At 45.2% G+C, this 20171-nt stretch overlaps 2 long non-coding RNA genes across 2 annotated transcripts; both read right to left on the bottom strand.

Annotated features, from left to right (window-relative positions):
- Positions 1–512: 512 nt before the first annotated feature.
- On the bottom strand, positions 513–1710 carry LOC124291395. The gene is made up of 3 exons (XR_006902204.1): positions 1678–1710; positions 1160–1268; positions 513–638 (listed from the first exon to the last, which is right to left on the bottom strand). It is a non-coding gene; the product is annotated as an uncharacterized LOC124291395 (long non-coding RNA).
- A 15-nt stretch (positions 1711–1725) lies between these two features.
- Positions 1726–18347, bottom strand: LOC124291389. Its single transcript, XR_006902203.1, has 3 exons — positions 18117–18347; positions 2049–2175; positions 1726–1813 (listed from the first exon to the last, which is right to left on the bottom strand). It is a non-coding gene; the product is annotated as an uncharacterized LOC124291389 (long non-coding RNA).
- Positions 18348–20171: the final 1824 nt, after the last annotated feature.

Genomic DNA, 20171 nt, shown 5'->3' on the forward strand with positions numbered 1-20171 from the left:
GTGACCTATTCGGCTCTTTCCGTTCATTTCCGTGACGTCACAGGAATGACTCCATATATTTGCACATTGCGCAACAGTGTGGACGTAGCTCAGTCGGTTAGCTGTCGAGCTAACAATCCGAAGGTCGCGGGTTCGCACAAACTGGTTGCTTGTCTTAATGACACGTGACCTACGGCAGAGATCGTCCTCACGAGAAGTTGTGGTGCTGTATTCTAAAGGTGCTCCGCTTTTGATAATATGCACATTTCCTGTTTAAGTGAGTGAGTGAGTGAGTTTAGGTTTACGCCGCACTCAGCAATATTCCAGCTACATGGCCGCGGTCTGTAAATAATCAAATCTGGACCAGACAATCCAGTGATCAACAGCATGAGCATCGGTCTGCGCAGTTGGGAACCCGATGACATCTGTCAACCAAGCCAGCGGCCCTGACCACCCGATCCTGTTAGTCGCCTCTTACGACAAGCATGGGTTGCTGAAGGTACATTCTCACCCGGACCTTCACGGGTTCCTGTTTAAGAATAGCATTACTAAAATGATACAAAAATACAAACCTGGCAAGACCGTTTATGTCCATAGCTGTGAAATATGGGCACAGATAGCTTAATTTTGTTAACTAAGTAACTGTGATGTTGGCTTTTCTGAAAAAGAGAACATAATAATTCACACAGACTGATAATAAGAAAAGACTGTTTCAACGTTTGGCTGGATATTCCCTACCTGCATTTTCTTAAGTTGGCTAACAGAGAGGTATATATAAGTCAAGTTATGTATTCAAAACTTAGCAGTATTTTGACTGTAGGGGGGATGATGATGATTTTGATGGAGAGGCATATACAATGTGAATGACCCCACCACCACCCCCACCCTGCCCCTAAAATGTATGTACAAAGTAAGTGACCTCCCTCCACCTTCCTATAATTTTTAAGCATACTTTTTTAATATTATGATGTACAAAATTGCTGACCCCCTAACCTAGTACATGTGTACAAAATTGCTTCCTCCCCCCACCTCCCTAGAACAAAATGGATGAACCACCAACCAAACACCCCCAGCCCTTGAGCGGTGCCTAAGCTGTAATGATTTGCAAATAAATTTCTTCTTCTCACTGTGGCTATGTTAAATAAAAAAGTTGACACAAGTTATTTATGATTTATAATACCTATAGGTGTCTGTGCAGAACACATGCAATGTCATACATGATATGCAAGTTTGTGTCTGTTTGAGTCTTCTCCAAAAGTTTTTCAATACGAAAAACTGAGTATCCTAACCTATAAGAATAATGAAATATTTTGTATTAGGCAAGTTAAAGGCACTATATGCCCTAATATATACAATGTAGGCTGAAATAAAATAAAAAGCGTTACAATGCGCCTTTAAGTATTAATTGACATTAATCATACGTGATTTTTAATATTTCCCTCATAAATAATGATTTTGATAAATTTTCATTACTGGTGTGAATAATTATATCTCTCTCAATAAGAAGTAAATCTGTACCTTTCATATTTACCATCATGAAAAATGTTTTTACTCAAAGTAAATCTGAACTTACATTATGTTTAAATTTCTTCATGAATGAGATTAATGTAGTTGAGATTTAGGTTATCTGGCTAAAAATGTGACAATACCACCATGCTATTGACCAATATGAAAATAGGCAAACACATAATTGCTTACCTTTCCCCATGTTTGAGGCTGAAGAAAAGCTGGGGAAGTCATGCCTAGAGGCTGATCCAAATACAGCGGTTTCGGAAAGCTTTGCTGTCTTATTTTTTGCTCTTAAACTATTCCCTGCCTGGAATTCACTGCAATCCTGCCAGACATAAAAGTTAATAAAATTAAAATAATGATTAAATGTTCTTCTCTAACTCAGCCTAATATCTCAAGGTGTCAATACCTACCCCTCCATCCCTTCACCACCTCGCTGGTCACCCTTCTACCTCTCAGCCCTAGTATTCTTCACATTACAACACCTACTTCTAACACACTATCACCATTCATATTCTAGTGTTCACTAGTTCACCAGAGGATATCTATGTTTCACTTACCACATTAGTTTTTTTTTGAATCACCACTGTATGATTTCATGTATTCATCAACTTCTTCTTGTTCAAGGAAGAAGGTGGTATGTTTTGATTTTCCCCATGAATAGCCTGAGGAAACCTTACGGACGAGCTGGAAATCAGCATCAAGGCTGATTATTTTTGTTGGCGACTGAAATTACAATAATAAAGATAAATGGTGAATGTTAAAGTAGATAATTCTTATTTTACTCAAAATCTAACCAAACCTTTTTAAAAATTAATTTGTAGCTAACGTGTTTCCACATACTACAGAGTACATGCTTTTTGAAGCAACTATAGATATTTTTGTTTACTAAAAGTGTGTAGCTGACACTTGTGCAGTTCAACCCACCTGTCATTCTGTCAACCAACTTCACATGAATAATTTGGAAACCTCACTCCCCTATATACTGACAGCTAATAACCTGCACATTTAAAAACAGCTCCCACATACTAAACCTATGCCTTTAACAGTTTGTTAAATTTGAAAAGTATAAACTGGCTATTTTTTAATATTCCACTGTGATTAATCTTAATGTTAATTAAATATGTGACTTTTGTTACATTTTTAGTTTTCATCAACTGACAAAGAAACTGTTTGTTTGAGAATTATGAGTAGTAGGGGGAATGGGGGTACGAAATCACTTTCAACAAAAGCCTCTGCAAAGCCTTATTTCACAAATAAGGCTTTGGTCGGACCCTTGATCCAGCTACCATTACCCCTACTGCTTTCCCGATCTTATAAAAAGTTCAGACACCAGCGGGATACGAACCCCGAATGCATACCTCACAGCCGCACTACTCAACCGACTGAGCTACCGGGGACTTAGCTGAAGTATGTCTGTTTAACGGGTCTATCCTGGGATTGCATCATCTATCCTGAAATTGTATCATTGCTCCATGTGCCGCTATGTCACGTTGACCTCGATGAAACAGTTTAATGTGAATCGCCTATGATCTCTTTGGTGTTCTTAATAAAGGCTTGCCGGGCTTTTTGTACCCCCTGTTCTATGTACTTTTTTTTCTCGTCCTCGCTGATAGCAGACTTACGAGACTTGGATCGAATCTCTTGTTTCATTTTGTTATATTTTGTGAGTTCAGAGAGGATTGAACGAAACTCCTCCTCTGAGATCTTACTGTCAGTGAGTGCCCTGGAAATACGCTCACTTACTGTGTTCAGCTTTGCTTCGGCCAGAACCCTGATCTCGTCGTGTTTCAACGCCTTACGATGCAGTCTGCGTGATGCAAACTTAAGCACCAACCCTAACACCCCTGTCACTCCAGCTGTTATTTCAATACCTAGCACTATAGGTGCAGCCACGATGGTAGCTAAGAACCCAACACCTGCCGGCCCTAGTCCCATGCTGGTTGCCATAAGGGCAGTATCAGTCCCGTCCACGGCATTGAAAGCTCTATGGTACTTCTTATATAGTGCTTTCTGAGTGTCGCGGTCTTGTTCTAGATGGCGTTTTACATCACATAACTGTCTCAAGCGGAACCCCGTCTACGGTTTCCAGGGTCTTCGCTACTTCCTCTACGACTGGGTATAGCCCCATCCTGTGTGCCTATAATATATTTGGTGAAATAATTTTTAATTGGGCTTCAGTTAATAGTTGGTCAACGTACCTAAGCTTATAAAACTTAGATTCTCGTATGTGTAGATACGGGAAGGGTCAATAGGTAACTTCTGGTCTATCTCAAAGTCAAAGCAGTTTAATATGGGGGGTAGTAATCCCTGTTGGGGGTCCCCCAATCGTATAACGAAACGGCAAGATACGAAATCTGGTGTGTCGGGGTCAACCCAACGTATTGTCACACCAGGTAAAAGTTGCAAGTTTGGGGGTGGGTCAAAGCCGTCCGAATCATCAAACTTACCCTTGTAAGCGACTTCTACAATGAGTGTGGAGTTTGTGGTCACAGCCCTAACCCATACTATGGTATGATGGTGGGTGGTTATTAACTGGGACTGCCTGGATGAAATTAACAGGGTGTCCCTAGGCCAATATGGGTTAGAAAAGTTAGAGTTAGAAACTATCATCCTTCCAGTTGGAATGAAAGACGTGATCAAGATACCATTGTTCCTAATTTCAGAGACATAGCCATCTTTGTCTAGTGAGATATAAGGTGCGGTGAGGGTCACGTTGATCAACCATTTGGGTTCTTTAAAGTCTGCCAGTGACTCGTATGTACACACCGTTTACACCGTTTCGAATCCCTCTATGCCTCCTAGACCCCCTAGTGTGGGTTTGGGTAGATGATCGGCCATTGCCGCCCGTCTATACACGTTGTCTTTCAAGTGTAGGACGTACAAGGCGTCTTCCTCACCAGGCTGATCGAATCCATCCGTGTCCCCTAGGTCGTTAAGTGTAGTGTTGGGGCGAAGCCAAGACATTGTTATAATACTATTACGATATAATTTCCAACTGGTTTTCTGATAATAGTTCAGGGGTGAACTTCACCCCCATGAAGTGTATGTTGTCGGGTAGGAAGATCTTGGTTAGTGATATCGTGTTTTCCACGATCACGGTGACACCCTGCAGACTGGTTTTGGAGTCGACACCCACCCGCACGTAAACGTTGCAAACGTGATACTGGTGTTGTTTCCCCCACCGGAGTTTGACCCCCTTCACGATCTCAACATCATCCCGCAATGGTTCCCCTAGGTAGACTTCGATGACCAGTGTTGAGTTCGCCGGTAGACTCTCCAGGATGTTGGCCACGCCTTCGAATTCAGACACCAACTGCAATACCACGTTTTGCATGCCCGGTTTACTCGATAGCATATGGGCTGCCATACTAGCGACTGGGCTGATGATTACGCTACGCCTCTGAGCCGGAACGTAAGCCACGAGCAGGGTTCCGTTGTTCACGACTTTGTTGAGGTAGTTGTCTTTGTTATCCGTGAACACGTAAGGGGAGCCGAGCCTGATATTGAGAAACCAGTCGTCTTTATCGGGTAAGAACACCCACTTGTCATCTTCGGTGAAGACAGCGTATATGGCTTGTTTCGGGCGACGGTAGTGCTCTCAACATCGTCTAAGTCGAACAGTTTGCCCCCGAACGATGGGTATATTATCCATTTATCATCCCCGGTGGTGACTAGGGTGTACCGAGTGTTGACTGTCGCTCTTGTGGTATCTACTATATCACTTAGATTGCTAGTACCACCGATGGAGGGGACTTCAACACGTTTGTAAATGTTGTTTTTCAGTTGCAAGGCGTACAATTTACCATCTACTCCGGGGTCGTCGAATCCGCGTGTATCCCCGAGGTCGGAGATCCCCGCATTGATGCATTTTTTCAACTTCATTCCAGGGCCTTGTGCGCTGGTAATGTTATGTGCAGCGTTATGCTGAGGTATCCTATATTCACGGGATTATGATTTATATCTAACACCGATATTATCAGCTCAGGTATGTTGCCCTGAGTCAACCTCTTATACTGCCGCGGTGAAAGCGACTTCGGTTCTGCCGTCGTTGTATTTCTCCGTTTTCACGGTGCACGCTCTCAGTATAGTGGAAGGGTGACCCCTTGAATGTTGTCCGTTGTGCTCACCTGGTTGAGATGAATGCACAGCTCTCGGCACGGTACTAGGTCGGGTAACCGTGCCTGTGGCGGTAGTTGTTGGTTTTATGTCGTCAGGTGACATACCGAGTGTCTCGCCAATGGTCGACCGAGTCTCAAGGAGTTTCTTCCGTTGTTGATTAACACCACTGTGCCGTTTGAGTCGTTCATCTTGAGTTCGGCTCCCAGGGGTTTGAAGACCTTGTCGCTTAGAGAGCACACGCTGTAGTAGCCGTCAGTTATCTGGTTACGGGCGCCACTGGACGAACAGCTTATTGTTGCTGGCGTTGATGTTAGTCCATCGCGGTAGGTAGGTGATATCGCACAGTGCTACTTCGAGTTGACCCGACGTGTTATCGATCGCGTGTGTCAGCTGAACAGCCTCACCACTCGTTATTCCTGGAAGTGTTATGTACATGTTAGAGTATATATGCTCATTATTTAATAGTTTTAAAATGTACTCCCCTGGTGTGTTTTACCCTAAACTGGACATAGATTTCTTACGCATGAAGATCGTGGTCGCTGCTGGGTTGTATTTCGATGCCCAGCTCATAGATGTGTTCGACCAGTATAAGTTTTCGGTGACTAACGCCAAGGTAGTTCATGCTTGGTTCAAAAACCCGATGCAGTTCTGGCAGAATCAACTCAACTTTGTCGTGTGGTGCGCTACAACGGGGTGTGGTGTGACATTGACCGACACTCGCTCCCGGCGTGGACCCGCTGAGTCAGTCTGTGTTCACGTTCCCGGGCGTGTACTACCAGGTCAAGATGAAAGAATGGGGATACGTATCCTCAAAGAGATCAGTGCCCGGCTCCCACAGGAAAAGGCGTTGAACCCAGTAAACAACCAGCGCTCTCCAACATACGATAGACCCTGGTGGTTGGTTGGGGATGTCAAGGTCGCTACCAAAGCGTTTGGGGCTCATTTGGTTAAAAATTCCTTAGCCGCTACATACACCAGCCCCACCACGGCGACGATGGCTGCCCACAGGTTTTGACTGAGCCACGTGGCAGTTTTAGCCAGAGCCCTCAGCAGCCACGAGATGATGCTACCCAGGATGCCGGGTAGGGCTTCGGTGGCCTTACCAGCCAGTTTAGCCAGGGCCTCCCCTAGGGATTTCAGGTGTTTTTTTTAACCCGTCTTTGACACCCCCACCACTTGGTGGTGTTGGACCGCCGGCAGGCGTGGGGGTACCCCCTGTCAATGACACCACCAGGGTTGATATGATGAAGCCCAATGCAGTCAGAATGCTGGCGATGGTGATCCCTTGCTCCCGGAACAGGATCCGAATCCTGTCAGCTAAAGTGGTGTCTTGGTAAAGGACTCGATCAACGGTTTCCCGCGCACGGCTGACCTGGGATCGAAGCTGGTCTCGGAAGGAGGATGCTGTTTCCAGCTGGGTCTTCCTTTCCTCTTCCAAATTACGTATTCGTTCCTCGATGGTGGCTTTCAGAGACTCGTCCTCAGTTTCACCGAGTTTGACCTTTTCATGGGTGATGTGGTCGTCTATCGCGTCCAGTTTGGCCGTGTTGTTCACGAGATGTCCGCGAATGGTTTGCATGGCCTTGTCCAGCCCCGCAGTTCGAAAGGTAAATTGAACCGGGTAAGGGTTTGTTATGGTAGGTGGCCAACAGCTTTTCAATGTTATCTGTCATGTCTTGATCCGATGTGGCGCCCCTGACGTCTTGCAGATCTTGAACAGCCTCCTGGGGAAGGGCTTAGGCCGTGCGCCACCGTAATCTATGAAACCTAGTTCATCGCGGATCAAGTCACCCCCATGGCGACTGCCGAGTGTTGATAAGGCAAGCGGTTCTCTCGTGCGCTTATTCATGAGATCGATCTCCGGGTGAGCCCTCAATCGCAGCGTGCCCTTGCCATCGACAAAAAACTTGGAATAGTCTCGCCCCCACGGCTCTACGTAATTTTTATCCCCTTTTAAACCATCGTAAAACCCGTTGACGGCCTGCTTCACGAGTTCGTTGCCTTGCGTGAATGTGGTATCATCCCCCCCGAATGCCTGGGCACTATCATCCCATATATCATCCATAGGGATGTACTCATAACCGCCTTCAGCCATTATTTAGTATTAAAACTTATACAGTCGTGCCCCGTTTATCCGAACCTCAGATATCCGGAAAACTCGCCTTCCGAACGAAAATTCATTGAAACGAATTCACAACGTTGTAAAACTACTCACTTAACCGGAAATCCGGTTTCCGTAACCGGATGGTCATTTTCACAACCAAATGCTAAATCATATGCATTTTTTTCTCGTATATCCGGATGGCTGAGCACCTGTCAGTATGTTTACACGCACATTTTACCGAGTGGCCTTGCGTGCCCTAACATGAAACAAGGGTTACGGGCCGGCATTCTTTGAAGGGTGAGAGGATTAACTGCCCTTAATTAGCAAGGTGACACTGAGTTAATCTTGAGGCCTGTCAATTGTTATTGGCAAGGCTAGACGTCCCCGTTGTTTTGGCAGTGATTTCAATCCGGAGGTTTATGTTGGGTACAGGAACAATGCAAAAGCGTGGATGACATCAGAACTGGTTCGTGATTGGTTGCTAGCATTTGACAGACAGATGAGATTAACTTCTACTGTATATGAAGCTCTTTGTGATTTCAAACAAGCCGGGTTGTTGTGAATGAGATGACTGAGTGTTAAGTGACTATTCGCTTCATGATGTACCGGTAAATAAAATCTTAATGAATAAATAAAATACTGCTGTATTATTTCTTTCCGAGTCGTTTCATGGTAATCTGTTTTGTATCAAACCATCTGTCATGTGACCAATTTCCATGGCGGCCACAACACACATTGCTGATTTCGCTAATTCGGCGATGGGATTTGGCTCATTATTTAATTATGTTTTGGGAAATCCATTACAGCGACAGTTAAGTATGATTCTTTATGCTACTATCAGTCGTCATTTTAAGATTCCCGTAGATTTCTGTCTTCAAACTTGATATGTTATGGTAACAACTCAGGGCGAGCGTGGCTAGACTCAATGAATGACAGGTTTATTCGTGGTGTATTAATTTTCGCGCTAAAATGTTTTGCGCGAAAATAAAACCTGCGCGAAATATAATACGTTTACAGTATTTGTTATTTGTTGATCAATAAAGAATATGTCTGAGGCTTATTATGTTCATTTGTTTGTCTGTCTTTTTCCATATGGTCCTCGGTTCAAATATCCGAAAATTCGTTTATCCGAACAATTTCAAGAAAAACACAAGTGTTCGGATAAACGGGGCACGACTGTATATTTCATTTATATAACAATGTATGGTAGAAAACTAGATCCATTTCGAAGATCAAGAGAGCCTCTAGGCATCAGAGCCGTGAGTCAGTCGGTGACCATTACCAATAATCCCAGCAAGATAGACCAGAACCAAACGCTGCTGGTTAGATTTCCAAACCTTGGCGAGAATGACCTCATTGTACCAGGCACGGTTCGACTGGCGTTCAACCTCACGCTGACCTCCGGCAACGACAAACGCGAGCTAGTGCGGAACGTAGGTCGAGCCATCATCAAGAAAACCACCATCAAGATCAGCGGCAACGAGGTGCTGAGCATCGACGACAGCGACGTGTTTCACTGCTACGGGGACCTCTGGAAAAGCGAGGGAGAACGCGTCAATGACGTGTACCAGGGCATCAACAAATCGACCCGGTTGCGTATTGGATACGGCTTCACGCAAGACCAGCTAGACAAGATATCGGACGGTGACAAGGCCATCGCTCAAGCGTACGGAAACAGGTTCTGCGTGCCGCTCGACTTCGAGTTGCTCACGGGACACGCGCCGTTTTACCAGGCCGCGCTGGGTGATAGGCTTGAATACGAGCTAATGTTTAACGACTACAGCAAAGTAGTCGCGTCGCCCGAGCGGTGATGAGGCCAGTTACACCATCGACAACATCTCTGGAGTTCGACATGGTCACTAGCCCGGAGCTGGCCAGGCAGGTTCGAAGCCAGTACTTTCGGGAAGGTGGCCATCCTGTACGATCGCATACTGAGGCATAGATCAGTCGATGCGGGATAAGAGCGACACTGTGTGGAATATCAACCTGAACGTGCCGGCGCGATCGATGAAAGGTATCCTGGTCTTCCCGTGGAGGATTACGAGCCGTTCCGAAGGGACAGCGAGAAGTTTTTCAACCCCGAGATTGAAAAGGTGGAAGTGACCATCGAGGGCTTGCCCAACCAGCTGTTCAGTCATGGTATGAGGGCATACCAGCAGTGGTATGAGATAAAAAAGCTACCGGCCATCAAACAACACCCATACATAACCAAAGACCTGGACCTATCCTCCGTGCATATCGATGAGTACTTGACCAACAAATACGCGCTGTGGTTGGACATGCGATCCACGGATGACGATAAACTGCATGGTAGCGGTCGCCGCATCGACAACGGCAGCGAGGGGATAACAATCCAGATTACCAAGAAGGCTCAACCCGCTGGCAAGTTGAAATTATATCTGTACGTGATTATGGACGCGCAACTTAATATAGACAATGGGAGATTCGTGCAAGCCATCTACTGATGGCGGCAAGCCATTTATTGATCTACCCCGCGACCCACACTGCGCCATAGTGTGTGGGCAGACTGGTTGTGGGAAGACCATTTTCGTGCTGGATATGTTGGAGGGGTACTACAGGGATGTGTTCGACAACATCGTTATCATGTGCCCTACTCTGCAAATGAATAAAACGTACACGGAAAGACCTTGGGTGATGACGGACCCGGACGTACACAGAGTCGACCCAGGGACACGTCTGCAGGACTGGTTGAAAGCTTACCATATGAAATTTAAAGGGGAGTCGACGCTGTTCATACTGGACGACTGCAGCGCTAATCGCGAGATAACAAAAAAGAGAGACATGCTATCGTACCTGGCCTTCTCTGGCCGGCACGCAAAGCACAGCGTCTGGGACAGGGATTCGTTCGAGGAGTGTTTGAGAGAGAACGATGTGATGAGTAAATTAGAACGGGAGCGTGTGAAGAAACAGCTCGCTGAAACTAAACACGCTAAGCTCGTGCTCAAGACCGACCAACCTGTGGCTTATAAGGTGTTTTAGCTTAGCAATGCTTAGCAAAAGCTTAGCAAAAGCTTAGTAAAGCTTAGCAATGCTTAGCAAATGCTTAGCGTTTAGCACTTATCAGTTATAGTTATAGTTATGGTTGTTTTTGAAGTGTTCGTCGTGTGCAACTTAACCTTTATTTCTCTGTGTTTCGCCTATACCGTATATTATATTGTTAAAACTAAAACTTACTTATCACATTATAAGATGGAGTGTGATGAACTGCTCGAACAACTGTTGGTGCCACAATCACCACAGGTGAGTGACGACAAGCGAGAGAAACTGGTGGCGTTGGCTGTTGGTGGCAAAGCCAAACATTACTTTGGAGACTACACTCCCGATAAAATTCACAAAATGTCAGCCGAAGAAATCGATAAGCTGTACGTTAGATACGAGGCTAGACTCGGTGCCGAGATGACGAAGACTATAGGATCGTCTGTGACCCAGATATACACTGGTATTGCCTCATACTTCCTTCCCATCCCCCCGGAGCGCCGACTTTACCTGTGGGAAGACCTTGAGAAAGACCCTTTTATCGAACACGCCTTGAGCTCTATCAGCTGCGTGCTGTACCACAAATACGGTATGTTGTTAGCCCCGGTGACGGCGGCGATTATCACGGCAAAGCATTGCCAATTTAAGGAGGGGAAAAATAATAATAATAGTATACAGGATGGATGCTGCACAGGAGGAGACCCCACAACTGGGGGAACCCCAGACCCCTTCAGAGGAGACCCCACCTACAGTAACCAGGCAGAAGAATCCTAAGAGAGTAGCTGCCGGTAAAAAAAGGTGGTGTAACCAACATAAAATTATCACGGTGAACCGACTCGACTCTTGTTGGCTGTAGGCGTAACTGCTGCCGTGGCTATCTCATGGTTATATACACGACCAAGGGAGAAACCCCCGCAATTAGAGGTCAACCCACATATCATGCAATAAAATATATATTTTTATATCATATACATAATGTCTGAGGGGAAAACGTTCTCCAACGGCGCATACCACGCTACCGTGGTCGCCAGTCTAGCCGTAGAGATACGCTCGGTTGACCAAAATGGTGCTTAAACAACCGACTATCAAGCTAGATTTCAACCTGCAGGATATGGGTATGCTCATAATGAATCTTGGTATGGCGATGGCCACAAAGGACATCCTAGTAAAACAAGGGATACTACCTGAAAATATTATGAAGTAAATATAGGATGGCTACGATCGCCATGATGGTCGGTGGGGCGTTAGTAAATGCCCTAGCATTTTCCGGGAGTAATTTCCTCTTCTCGAAACTACGAGAGTCACACGCGGCTGAAATACAGGCAGAGAGGAAGCGACACGACCTCGCTATTGAGAAATTACAGGCAGCACAATCCGAGTACGCTTAAAAACGTCTCCAGAGGATCGACTACATTAACGAACAACTCAGGCGTGAGAGCCATGCCGTTCAAACATTCCATGATGTCGACGACGCAGCGAGAGAATACTACCTACTAACAGGTAAACAGCTGGAACCACTCAATAAGCCCACACTCGCTCAGTATTACACACCATCCCCGGGGCAAATGGACCGTGAACTGGTGAACTGCAAAACAATTAGACTAAGTACTCATATAAGTATGCTAAAGATTGGACCTGCTCCATACCGATGCGAATACATACTTATGGGGAAGAAAGAAGCCTGTGATAGGAGATGCAGGACCGAGGGGTACTGTTGTTTCCACATGGGAAGCCCTAACTACACGTGTTCTGTGTGTGGTATAGGGGTTAAAGGGCACTACTGCCTATGCAAAGCTCACAGAGCAAACGTAGTCAGACATCATCTCATCTACCAGAATAAAAAGGCCTACATAAAGAATGTAGGCGCCTCCTCAGGATAGCAGTGTAAGGCTGGAGGAGTTACCTCCCTTTGTCAGTGACCCAATTAGAGACTGTGCACACCTAGGTATAACTATGTTTGTGGAAATTGAGTCCAGGGAAGGTTGCCTGAGAAGCTGGCAGATGTATGTGGGGGAAAGTATAGATATCAGTGTTCTCAAACCCATGATTGTTAGCGAACTATATAAGGGGTGCTCGTTTACAATCATGGTGAAAGTAGGGTTTGATGTGCCGTGGGCTGGGCACACTTGGAATTACTTTGATGGGGGGCAAGTAGATGTGCATGGGGAGATAGATATACTTGTTGACAACTCGTTGCAAGTAATACAAAACACCCTACTATGCTGCGCATGTTCCGGGTGGGTCGAGGGAATAATCGATAAGGTGTATCTAGATATTTACTAATTTTTTACCTTTACGGCGGTCCAATTAGAGATTGATATTCTTAGGTGTGTACGCAACTATGACTACTATTCGTGAGCTCAAGCAGATCGCGAGGCAGAGGGGGGTGATCGGTTACTCTAGAATGAGGAAGCCAGCCTTGTTGAGATTACTAGGTTTAGAAGCCCCTCCCACAGTAAAACAATTAAAAGTCCAAGCAAAACAGCTTGGGCTCACGGGTTATTCCCACCTGGGGAGAGCCGGGTTAGACGCATTGTTATCACATGCCCCCGTAGCAAAACCTCCTACTGTAAAACAATTAAAAGCCGAGGTACGCAATTTGGGTTTAGGTGGTTATTCCCATAAGAAACCACAGCTTGTAGAACTATTACGGCAGAAGAGAGCTATTGACCTACAGTTCATATGCACTGGAGCGCATGCATGTTGATAGGAATATAGACATCACAGATATCAAGCCTCTGATAGCTGATAAATTCAACCAGGAACTAAACGATCTGGGAAGTATCAAGTTTCAGATCACAGTGAAAATGTCTTTCGATAAGCAGGCAGGGAATGGGGTCACTGAGCACGTTCAGCCTTACTTCCGAGGTAGGCAAGAGGTCGCCACGCATACAGAGACCATAGGCGCATCAATCGATACCAGTTTTCAGCGAGATCACGAGAATACCTAGAATGCTACACACACTTGGGGTCGGGTGGGCTGTAGATAAAATCGATAATGTCTATCTAGACATAGCTAACTCACGATGCCGTTCGAAGGCGGATCATACCTAGACTTGCCCCCCTACTATAAGAAAAAACAGGCCATGGTCAACGTCAAGAATAGAGGAGACGATTGCCTGAGGTTAGCTATCAGGTCAGCCTTGTTTCCAGCTGACACTAATTCGAATAGGCCTTCTAGTTATCCCCAGGACGATGGGCTCAACTGGGATGGTATAGATGAACCCACCCCCATATCTCAGATCACTAAAATAGAAAAACAGAATAATATAGCCATAAACGTCTTTGGGCACGAAGGTAACACAACAATAGTGCACAGGGTCAGCCCAGTGTTGGGTCGCCACGTTATCAATATATTCATGATCCAGCGAGGTGATAAGTACCACTACGCGTGGATAAAACACTTTAGCAGGCTGTTGTATGACCAATCGGCACACAGAGAAAAGAGCCACTTCTGCAAACGGTGCCTACACGGCTTCACACGAGCTGATTTATTAGAATCCCACCGGGAGGATTGCCAAGGTGTGGGGCAGACGGCCATACGAGTCGACATGCCTAAGGAAGGTGACAATATCCTAAAATTCGGAAACCACAAGAACCAAATGTCTGTGCCTTATGTTATATACGCCAACTTTGAAGCCTTGGACAAACCTGTTGATATTGGGGGGACCCCAACCACACAGAAAACACAGGAGCATGAAGCCTGTGGGTTTGGATACATAGTCGTCCGGTGTGATAGGAAAACGAAAGCTCCGGTAGTGTACAGGGGTCCCGAGGCGGCTGAAAGGTTTCTAAAGTGTTTGCAGGAGGAAGAAAAAATTATTAGGAATGCACTGTATACAGTCGCTCCCATGCGTATGACCCAAGCCGACCGGCTAGCTCACGCCTGTAGCACTAATTGTCACGTGTGCGACTCACCACTTAACGGTGATTCGGTGAGAGATCACTGTCCGTCACCCGGTAAGTATAGAGGCGCGCTCACAGCGGTGTAACCTCAAGCTTAGAATCACCCCTAAGACAATAAACATCCCGTGGTCTTTTACAACTTGAGAAGTGCGACTCTCACTTGATCATGCAGGCCATCGCGAAAGTTGGCGGCAACCTGACGTGCATCCCCAACAACATGGAGAGATACATCTCCTTCAGCTTGAATGGCCTGAGGTTCATCGACTTCGGTTCAGTTCCTCCTGTCGTCACTTTCGACAGTCTTGTTAAAGCCAGCGATACCTTCCCCATCACCGATCGATACACCGGCCGAGACTAGACCCCTGCTGATGAGGAAGGGTGTGTACCCCTATGAGTACATGGATGGCTGGGCCAAGTTAGCGAGACCAGACTACCCCCATCAGAGAATTTTACAGCAACCTGACCGACTTCGGCAATATCCCAAGGCGATTACTCACATGCTATTAAAGTATGGAATAAACTGGGTTGTAGAATCTGGGTGACTACCACGACCTGTACTTGAGGACAGATGTACTGCTGTTAGCCGGCGTGTTTGAGGCGTTTGGCGGACATGTTTCAAGCAGTATAAACTTCGACCCGCATGGTATTACACCAGCCCAGGTCTGTCGTGGGATGCCTTGCTTAAAAGACCGAAGTTAAGTTGGAATTGCTCACAGATTACGACATGCACCTATTCATTGAGAAGAGGCTTGCGGCGGAGTTTCCATGGCAACCAAGCGATGCAGCGAAAGCAAATAATCAATACGTGAAGGGCTACGACCGAGCAAGCCAACCAATCATATTCTCTACCTCGGCGCCAACAACCTGTATGCGGTTGGGCCATGAGCCAGTATCTGCCCACAGGGGGATTCGAATGGGCATCGTCCGAGGTCGATGTTATGAGCATCGCGCCAGATTCGAACAAAGGTTATATCCTCGAGGTTGACTTGGAATACCCCAAGGCATTACACACATCACACAACAGCTACCCCTGGCCCCGAGCGTATGAGGGTTAACCCAGACTGGATGTCTGAGTACCAACATAACTTGTTAGGTGGGCAGGTGGCAGACGTTGAAAAACTTGTGCCCAACTTAATGAATAAGACCAAGTACATCGTTCACTGTCGCAACCTACAGCTGTACCTGTCGTTGGGTATGAGGCTGACCAAAATACACAGGGTGCTTCGTGTTCAACCAGAGCCCCTGGATGGGCTACTACATCAGAATGAACACAGACCTCCGAAAGCTGGCCACCAGTGACTTTGAGAAAAATCTCTACAAGCTCATGAACAACTTCGGTGTTTGGTAAGACTATGGAGAACCTGAGGAAACGGCGTGACCGTGAAGCTGGTTTGGTCGAATGAGGAAGACAAGCTCAGGAGACTGATAGCCAGTCCGGCATTCAACCATAGCAAAATATTCACCCGGCGACCTAGTTGCCCTACACATGAAGGAAAGCCACATAAAATTCAACCGGCCTGTTTACGTGGGGATGAGCATCCTCGATTTATCCAAACACCTGATGTACGACTTTTACTACAATGAGCTGAAAAAACAGTACGACGAAGTGCTGTACACTGACCACGGATTCCCTGCTGATGGAGATTGAACCGAGGGCGTTAATGCGAGGACATGAAAAAAAGCGCCACCGATTTTCTAGACACTAGCGACTACCCCAAGGACCATGCCATACACAGCACAGTAAATAAAAAGGTCCTAGGTAAGATGAAGGGCGAGTGTGCTGCTTGCGCCCATAGCCAGTACATAGGTTTGAGGTCTAAGATGTACTCCATCCTGAAGGCAGACAATGGGGAGATCCGGAAGGCGAAAGGTGTTAAGAAGTGCGTGGTGAAACAACACATCAAACCACGCCAGATTCAAGGAAGCCTTGTTCAAGACCGATACCTTTAGACATAAAATGAACACACTTAGAAGTGATGGGCATAGGATATCTGGACTGACTATAAACAAGGCGTCCCTGTTGCCGATGGACACTAAGCGTTGGATAGCTATTGATGGGATAAACGATCGGCGTCAATACGGGCATGAGAAAAATTGAACCAAGAACATAGGTGTATGTATAAACAGGATACCCAGTCTAGGTGACATGTCACGGAACCAAAGAAAGTTTGAGGCTATTTACTACAGCCAGCGTGGGTACTGGAAAGAACTAAGCTGTAGATAAGCTGGCTAAAATGGCCTTGAAGTACCCGGAGGAAGCCAAAAGCGTGGCGAAAAACAAGCCCTGTGGCAGATCTATTTACCGGCACCACGCTCGTACCAAGAAGGAAGTTCGACATTAACATACCCAATAAGCGTTCACCAGGCCGACCTCCTATTCCTACCCACGACAAGAGGTACAAGTATGCCTTAACCGTCGTGGATGTGTCCAGTCGCTACAAAGGAAGCGAACCCTTGACAGCGAAAAGACTCTGCCCAGGTAGCCAGAGGATTGAGCGCATATACAAGCGCCAGTCCGCTGGCGTGGCCAACAGAGCTGCAAGTTGACCCGGGCAGGAGTTCATGGGTGTCGTATCACAACTGCTAGCCAAACACGATACAAAAGGTCAGGTGTAGCGCGGCGGAGCCCATCACAGCCAAGCCATAGTTGAGAGATTCAATAGGACTTTGGCTGGCGCTTATTCGGACATCAGTATCGCGAGGGAGATGGCCAACCGGGGAAGCGATCGACTGAATGGGTGTGCGAGGTTACCTAAGGTGGTGTCGGCAATCAACCATGAAGCCACCCGTCTCACCGGCAAGAAACCGGCAGACGCTATCAAACTAAAATCAATAGTGGCAGAGTCGGCTGCTCCATTGCGTGGGAAAGAGAAACAGATACCAGATAGGGCCCTAGTGAGGTATCTATACCAGCCGGGGAAACACGAGGGTGATAGCCGTAAGCGAGCCACCGATCCTATATGGTCAGTCAAAACTTACAACATAGATAAAGTGGACATGAAACCTGACGAGCCGAACTTGTACTACATGAGAGATGGGCCAGGGAGAGGGCTCGTTAGTGAGGAATTATTGATCGTACCATACGGCACAATGTTACCTCCTGTCAACACGGCATAGCGGCACGTGGAGCGATGATACAATCTCAGGATAGATGATGCAATCCCAGGATAGACCCGTTAAACCGACATACTTCAGCTAAGTCCCAGGTAGCTCAGTCGGTTGAGTAGTGTGGCTGTGAGGTATGCATTCGGGGTTCGTATCCCGCTGGTGTCTGAACTTTTTATAAGATCGGGAAAGCAGTAGGGGTAATGGTAGCTGGATCAAGGGTCCGACCAAAGCCTTATTTGTGAAAAAGGCTTTGCAGAGGCTTTGTTGAAAGTGATTTCGTACCCCCCATTCCCCCTACTACTTTATGTATAGACCACAAACCTTTCAAATTTATGCCTTTTAATTATAACAAAATCAGATTTTTAATAAAATTAAATTTAAAATGACCTACTTTGTAGCAGGCTGCACACTCTGCTCCATTACTGAGTTGAGGGTGGAATTGGTGTAAATGGTTCATGTTGTACAGGAAGTATCTGAATTCCTCCAACGTTTCTTTCATAAGAACTTTATATATGCTCTTCACCTAACGAACAAAAAAGTTTAAAAATGAATATTATTTACACAAAGATTTAGTTAAACAAGATATACCTTCCTCATGTAGATCGTTCAGTTGACCTCAAAGTTAAGCAACATCCACCACAGTTGTACTGAATTAAGGGGAAGAGATAATTGTGTGATGCCAATAACATACTGCCATGGTAACAAATAAAATAGGTACTATGATATGAACAGTGTTACGAGTGAAGGGGTGTACCACAAATCCACTCGCACAATTATATGGATTACACAGACTATTTCCCCACAAGACCAGAATAACACTGTGCTTCTGTAACAATAATTCAAGTTTCTAATGCTTTCTCTATAAGCTGGAAAATTCCAATTAACATTACAGTACATTTTCAAGGACTGTATTTTGTTCTACAGATTTATGACAATATCAGTATACACGGGCATATTCTTTTCCCATGAAAACTTATTACACACACACACGCATGCAGGCACGCACACACACAAGCACACATAAGCACTGCAAGCAGTGCATCACTGTGTGTTGCAGATAAACAAAGTCTTAAATGTTGGTCACTGGTTGCACTTGCAACATGTTAGCCAGAAACGTATACTTGTCAGCTTCTTCTTTCCCTCCTCATCATAGTAAAAGTACACATAAGATTAATGGAGAGACAGAAAATGACAGATGCCACTGAACATAAACTCACAGTAGAGTCAGCCAAAGAGGAAAACAAATATCACAGTTGAGAAAATGATTGTATTACAATGATAAAGATATTACTTTAACAGACATGTAACCACAGGAATGATAAGGGTTACATCAATCAATGAAACTGAAACAAATCATGTGACAATCGCGTCATTAATCAATCTGATTGGCTAATACTAACTAACAAATTACCATCCACTAATGGGATGCTCTCCTGCAAAAATATACAGAGAAACCACAAAGCAACATATTCTTTCACTGCAAACTATTACTTAATCAGTTAGAAGATACATAACGGTACTGAATTAAATTCCAAGTGATGGAGATACAAGTCATAATGAGAGTGTCCAATATTTCTCTGTAATAAAACTCATGGTTTCACTATGAGATGATTTATAATGGCTCGTGAGAAAGCAAATGATAGGAAACTGCTTCCTTTCCCTCTTTCAGCTATACTGAAAACCTGCCATATAATGAAAATTGTAATAGTAAACATAACTGACTCAACACTTAAGAGATGCAGTATTTTTCAATTGATATATGGTGATGCTTCTTAACAAATAAATCGTACCTACAATAAATGCACTCAGTTTGGCCTTTTACTTTCGTTTCTGCAATTTCTTGGATTGTATAAATTCAGAAAGAATAATGATAATAAAATACTGAAAATAATGTGATGAACAAAATATACTGAATATACATTTACTAAAACCAACCATGATGTGGCAGATGTTCTTGATCATCTGCCATCTGTTCACTGATGACTGTTACTGGCTTTTTTTTACTCAGTCTCTGCAGTTGCTCCCTGTGCAAGGACACCTTGCCTTTTATAATATTCCCCCTTGCACCTATCTTGCGATAGGGGGCAACCACTGTCCTTGTCCTTGTGATGAGCATTTTTCTAAGAAAAACACATTCATTCAGACATATTTTAGACATAATATGAATAATGCTTAAGATAATCACAATGATGACAGCACAGGGGCGTGTCACGCTTAGAAACAGCGTTAGAAAGGCAAATAGGTACATAGACCCTACCCTAGTACTATATAAAAGGAAAGGGATGTAACGACGGAACCTCACCCTCCTCAATCTAAGTTAGATTTCACCACGTAAACTATTCTTAAGGCCCCGTCGAGGCCTTCGGATCAAAGCGAGATGATTTCCCTACAAAATGAGCTATAAATGGTCACAATCGGATAATTATTTCAAAAGTTATACGCCACG

The sequence above is a fragment of the Haliotis rubra genome, unplaced genomic scaffold, assembly GCF_003918875.1.
Source record: "Haliotis rubra isolate DU_JTF1 unplaced genomic scaffold, ASM391887v1 Scf113, whole genome shotgun sequence".
Lineage (NCBI taxonomy): Eukaryota > Metazoa > Mollusca > Gastropoda > Lepetellida > Haliotidae > Haliotis > Haliotis rubra.